Here is a 6,771-nt window from a genome sequence, read left to right on the forward strand (position 1 = left end):
GCTAATAAGTCTATGATATTATACTTATACTACTACTACCTATCATGCTAATAAGTCTATGATACTATGCTACTATACTTATACTACTACCTATCATGCTAATACGTCTATACTAATATGCTACTACTTATGCTACTACCTATCATGCTAATACGTCTATACTAATATGCTACTATACTTATGCTACTACCTATCATGCTAATACGTCTGTACTACTATGCAGGGCCGCCTCAGGGGGTGTGCGAGCAGTGCGGTCGCACAGGGCCTTTTTTATTATTATTATTATTTATTTTTTATTTTTTATTTTTTGCGAGGCCCCCCTTCCCGCGAGGCCCTTTTTCATCACAGACCTAAAATCTAGTTTTGCTTATATGCTTATATATTTCACATTAGACACGTTTGTAGAATGTGTGTGACTTGTTCCTGGCTCTGCGGCTCTGCAGCAGACATACTCACTATTGGAGCTCTGGGGCTCTGCAGCAGACATACTATTGGTTTCAACGAAGGGAGGGGTTACATCATGTGTACGCCGGCGTGCATCAGCTGCTTCTGACTATTTCGCGCGTGCAGCTTTGGAGGTTATGCTTAGTTATGCCAGCCAAGAGGAAGAGGACGGTCATTCGGCAGATGGACTGAAGATGAAAGTTGTTGCATGTTAGACAGTTCAGTCAGGCTAGCCATGTCGGCTTAGCTAAAGGCAGGGACAGCTAGTTAGCTTTAGCTATGTTATAATATCGAGTGCTAACGTGTGGTTCAGTCGGGATAGCCATGATGATGTCGGCTAGTAGCTAGCTTAGCTAAAGGCTAACTAGCGCTAGCTAACCTAGAGAGAGCGCGTGCAGCATTGTTATGCCAGGATGAAGAGGACGGTCATTCGGCAGATGAACTTCGTCAACTCCACGCGGTTGTCTCCATCCTCTTGGACGTTTGGTGAGTTTTTAATGCACTCTATTCTATTCCCGCCGTGGATATATCTCTCTCTCTCTCTCGGGAGCCAAACGGGCCGGCTAGCTGTTGTAGCTAATGTTATATTGAGCCAAAGCGGGCCGGCTAGCTAACGTTATATTGAGCCAAACGGGCCGGCTAGCTGTTCTAGTAGCTAACGGTGTGTGGCCTGGTGTCAGTACCTGGCTACTCTATTTGCAGTTAGCCTATTTAGCTGATGTCGGCCATTGGCTCCTTGCTACTTTGTTTTCTCTGGTATAGACCCTCTTCTCTTTGGATTTAAGTGTTGATCTTTGTCATTTTGGATCTATGTATATTCATGTTGCCTTTGTGAAGTTATCTTTTCCTTCTGTTTTGTTCTTCCATTAAAAGTTGAATATCCTTTAGGGGCTCATCTTTGCTTATCTCTCTCATACATGCTCTCTCTCTAACACACACACACACACACACAGACATGATCTCTCTCTATCTCTCTCTTTCTAACACACACAGACATGCTCTATCTCTCTCTCTTCAATTCAAATGGGCTTTATTTCACATTCTTGTATTTCTTTGGGTGTTTGCAATTTGTGGGAAGTATGTCTTGGTATAGTGGGCAGGTTGTTTCCACCTCATCTTGTGTGCAGTGGGTCTGTCTTCGCTTGGGAGCCAGGTCTGCCTATGGCGGCCTTTCTCGATGGCTAGGCTGTGCTCGCCGAGTCTGTACCTAGTCAAGGATCTTCTTAGTATTGGGTCAGTCACAGTGCTCAGGTATTCTGCCACTGTGTACTCTCTGTTTAGGGCCAAATAGCATTTCAATTTGCTCTGGTTTTGGGTTGTTTCTTTCCAATGTGTCTCTCTCTCTCTCTCTCTCTGGCCTTGCTCTGGTGGAGGGTCAGGGGCATTGCCGGATCTGTGCAGCGATAACACTGTATATTGACTGTAGAACGGGAGCTCTCTCTCGCTCTCTCTCTTGCTATATGTTGACTGTATCATGCCTAGCCTCGGGCAGCGCTATTATTTAAGAATATGTTGACTGTATGATTTTTTATTTTTTTTTACCTTTTAGGGTAAAATCTCGCACAGGGCCTCGCATTTCTCCCAGGCGGCCCTGCTACTATACTTATACCCATCATGCTAATATGTCTATACTATTATGCACTCAGAATGTAACACTCAAGAGTATTTGATGGAACAACGCCACTGACCCTTAGCTGCCAGAGAGATGTACCCCCCTCCTGCTGGCTTGCTGCTCACAATCTGTAAGTCACTTTGGATAAGACGCGTCAGCTAAATGACTAAATGTAAAATGTAATGTCGGTCAGGAGGACACGATACGCATGATGTCAATGTGAGCAATGTATGTTCAGCTTCATCTGAGTCATTGTTCCTGGGTGTCGAATTCAGCTTAGTTTGGCTTCCAGAGCGCTCGCGTCGGATCCAGTTTGTCTGGATTTGTTTCTTTCCGTTCCTGATGGAAGGATCTCTTGCGTGAGGTGGCAGGGGAAGAGCCCACATGCTACTCACGTCAGTGTCACGGCATCGGAGGTTTGTGTAAAAGAGACGGGGAGAGGGAGGTTACAGAAGGTTAACCCTTTCACTACCACATTACAGAAGGTTAACCCTTTCACTACCACATTACAGAAGGTTAACCCTTTCACTACCACACGGCAAAAGGTTAACCTGTTCACTACCACACTACAGAAGGTTAACCTTTCACTACCACACTACAGAAGGTTAACCCTTTCACTACCACACTACAGAAGGTTAACCTTTCACTACCACACTACAAAGGGTTAACCCTTTCACTGCCACACTACAGAAGGTTAACCCTTTCACTACCACACTACAGAAGGTTAACCCTTTCACTACCACACTACAAAGGGTTAACCCTTTCACTACCACACTACAGAAGGTTAACCCTTTCACTGCCACACTACAGACGGTTAATGGTGAAAGGGTTAACATTCTGTAGTGGGGTAGTGAAATGGTTAACCATTTGGTAGTGTAGTGGTGAAAGGTTAACCTGTGGTAGTGAAAGGGTTAACCTTCTGTAGTGTGGTTGTGAAAGGGTTAACCATTTGTCATGTGACAGTGAGGGGGTTAACATTCTGTATTGTCGCAGTGAAAGGGTTAACCCTTTGGTAGTGTGGTAGTGAAAGGGTTAACATGGGCCGCGGCAGGCAGGGCGTTTCAGAAAGGTCGTAGGTCATCTCATCTCCGGTCACGTGTGTCCCGACCCGCTCCATTGATTGATGCATCAAGACACTTTTTCCCCCCAACGAGTTCTGTGTGTGTCTTTGAGGCGATACAATATAGATTACATTTTCTTTATTTAATAAACACACAATAAAAAATGTATATAATAATATAATACAAACCCCCCCAAGCTGAAATAATAACTGTAAGAACAGTTTTTCATGAATATATACAGTTTTAACACGTTTTAAATGTAAACTCTGTTCGAAATCCTGAGGATTAAAATGACTTGTATCCATGGATTTTGTGATTTAATCTACACTGTCAACATTAAAATGCGCAATCCCTTCGGTTCAGATCTGTGTCTGTGCCTCTGTGGGTGGAAGATAATAAACATGCTTCTGATCTTCCTGTCAGCATGTCTCTCCTCCTTCCTGCTGAGAGAGAGACCAGACCACAGGTCCTGTCAGCACCTCTCTCCTTCCTGCTGAGAGAGAGAGAGAGAGAGAGAGAGAGAGAGAGAGAGAGAGAGAGAGAGAGAGAGAGCGAGAGAGAGAGAGAGAGAGAGAGAAAGAGAGAGAGATAGAGAGAGAGAGAGAGGTCCTGTCAGCACATCTCTCCTTCCTGCTGAGAGAGAAAAGAGAGAGAGAGAGACCAGAGGTCCTGTCAGCACGTCTCTCCTGTGTCTGTGTGTCTGTGTGTGTGTGTGTGTGTCTGTGTGTGTCTGTCTGTGTGTGTGTCTGTGTCTGTGTTTGTGTGTCTGTGTGTGTGTGTATGTGTCTGTGTGTGTGTGTGTCTGTGTGTGTCTGTCTGTGTCTGTCTGTGTCTGTGTGTGTGTGTCTGTGTTTCTGTGTGTGTGTGTGTGTGTGTGTGTGTGTGTGTGTGTGTGTGTGTGTGTGTGTGTGTGTGTGTGTGTGTGTGTGTGTGTGTGTGTGTGTGTGTGTGTGTGTGTGTGTGTGTGTGTGTGTGTGTGTGTGTGTGTGTGTGTGTGTGTGTGTGTGTGTGTGTGTGTGTGTGTGTGTGTGTGTGTGTGTGTGTGTTTGTGGCTGTATCTGTATCTGTGTGTGTGTGTGTGTGTGTGCAGGGGTGTAGCTCCAGATTCTGGGCCCCACGAAAGAATGTATTTGTAGACCCCCAGTCAATGCAAGCGCACGTTAGCGCGCGAGGGGAATTGCTTTTGGCCATTTTTTTATTGATGAAAACGCATAATATGGTTTTTACCTATACATTCGGATCAGCAGTTCAGCACCTACACTGTTGGTGGGTGAGCCTAGTAAAGGATGTCGCATTGCGTTCATCTTCAATGAATGGACCAATGCAATAGTCTACCAAAGCCCCCCCTCTCTCTATATATATATCTCACACACACACACACACTTCAGAAACAAACATAGTATCAATGAGAGCATCAATAATAGTAAATGTAAATGTAAAAAAAGAAAAAAAAGAAAAGTGTTGGGCCCTTGGAATCATCCTAAGCTACCCCCCCCCCCCCCAGCTACGCCCCTGTGTGTGTGTGTGTGTGTGTGTGTGTGTGTGTGTGTGTGTGTGTGTGTGTGTGTGTGTGTGTGTGTGTGTGTGTGTGTGTGTGTGTGTGTGTGTGTGTGTGTGTGTGTGTGTGTGTGTGTGTGTGTCTGTGTCTGTGTCTGTGTGTGTGTGTGTGTGTGTGTGTGTGTGTGTGTGTGTGTGTGTGTGTGTGTGTGTGTGTGTGTGTGTGTGTGTGTGTGTGTGTGTGTGTGTGTGTGTGTGTGTGTGTGTGTGTGTGTGTGTGTGTTAAGGCTGAGCCCGAACGTTCGAACGTTCGAACGTTCGTTCGTTAAGCTGACATTCGGACTTTAATTAATGGGTTCGAACGTTCGGTGAAAAAAAATAAAGCAGGCGCAACGACGGTGAGGCGATGTGAAGCGGCGCGTCCCCCGAGTCGCTCGGCTCAACCAGTATGGTCTCTGCCCGGTCTGCCGGGCTGTTGCTGGATACTCAACCAGAGCTCTAGTCTCAACCAATGCAATAGAACAATTTTGATTGAATGACAGGCGATTCTGCCAATTACGTCACACCGCTTGCACCCGCCTCTGCTGTTACCACCAATCGGCAAGCGTTTATTATTTTTTTTACTTCCGGCAATGCCGCCATTGATCTGCTTGAGAGAAGCATTAACGTAGCGTTAGCTCCCCGCCGAGGAAGTAAAAGTCGTAACAACTTTCCATAGGTGAACCTGCGGAAGGATCATTAATGCATACCAGCCTTTTTCGGCCACGGAGCGCGAGCTTCATGGCGGGAGGTGGTTGCGTTGGAAACAACTCTGGCCGAGGCGGCAGGCGTGTTGGGAGCCCGGCGGGACCCCCGCGCCGGTGTCTCTCTGTCTCTCTGCCGTCCCCCGTTCAGAGGTAGACGGTGGAAGGAGCCGAGGCGCGCGCCTCTCTCCTTCCCGTCGACCAAGAGTGAATACCTGTTATTGAACGTGTAACACTAACTATATAACGTTAAAATGCCACAAAACGAATGCATTTGTTTATCTAGCCCCTTACGTGACTGCGGTGTGCAAGGGCTATTGTTTATCATAAGTAGGAACTTTATGCAGTACTCAGTAGCTTGTTTATTTTTTTCTGAGTGCTTTGTTTAATTACATGTTTACATGAACAGCCACCACTGTAAACAACATGTTTTTTCAACAATAGATTATGCAATGCCGCCCTCCGTAGGATCTATAATAATAAAAAAAAAAAATTATATACAAAAAAAAAAGTAATAAAAAAAAAAAATTATTAAAAAATTTACAAAAAACGAACGTTCGAACGTTCGTTCGATAAACCCTGGCGAACGTTCGAACCCTAAAAACAGGGTTCGGGCTCAGCCTTAGTGTGTGTGTGTGTGTGTGTGTGTGTCTGTGGCTGTATCTGTATCTGTGTGTGTGTGTCTGTGGCTGTATCTGTATCTGTGTGTGTGTGTGTGTGTGTGTGTGTGTGTGTGTGTGTGTGTGTGTGTGTGTGTGTGTGTGTGTGTGTGTGTGTGTGTGTGTGTGTGTGTGTGTGTGTGTGTGTGTGTGTGTGTGTGTGTGTGTGTGTGTGTGTGTGTGTGTGTGTGTGTGTGGCTGTATCTGTATCTGTGTGTGTGTGTCTGTGGCTGTATCTGTATCTGTGTGTGTGTGTGTGTGTGTGTGTGTGTGTGTGTGTGTGTGTGTGTGTGTGTGTGTGTGTGTGTGTGTGTGTGTGTGTGTGTCTGTGTGTGTGTCTGTGTGTGTGTGTGTGTGTGTGTGTGTGTGTGTGTGTGTGTGTGTGTGTGTGTGTGTGTGTGTGTGTGTGTGTGTGTGTGTGTGTGTGTGTGTGTGTGTGTGTGTGTGTGTGTGTGTGTGTGTGTTCATCTTACACCAGTGACTTTGAGCCAACGTCGGGTATCTGGCATCTCCCACCCACACAGATGAAAGCCAGCTCCTAAGTGGCACTGTCTGCTCTGCATGCACCTCCCCTGTCTGACACAGGGGGGAGGAGAGAGGGAGGAGAGGAGGAGAGGGAGAGAGGGGGAGAGGGGGAGAGAGAGAGAGGGGGAGGCGGAGAGAGAGAGGGAGAGGGAGATAGAAAGACAGAGGGATAGAGAGATGCCGTATGTGTGTGTGTATGTGTGTGCATGTGCGTTATATGTACATTATAT

Source organism: Notolepis coatsorum (assembly GCF_963971535.1).
Source record: "Notolepis coatsorum genome assembly, contig: SCAFFOLD_537, whole genome shotgun sequence".
In the NCBI taxonomy this organism is placed as follows: Eukaryota; Metazoa; Chordata; class Actinopteri; order Aulopiformes; family Paralepididae; genus Notolepis; species Notolepis coatsorum.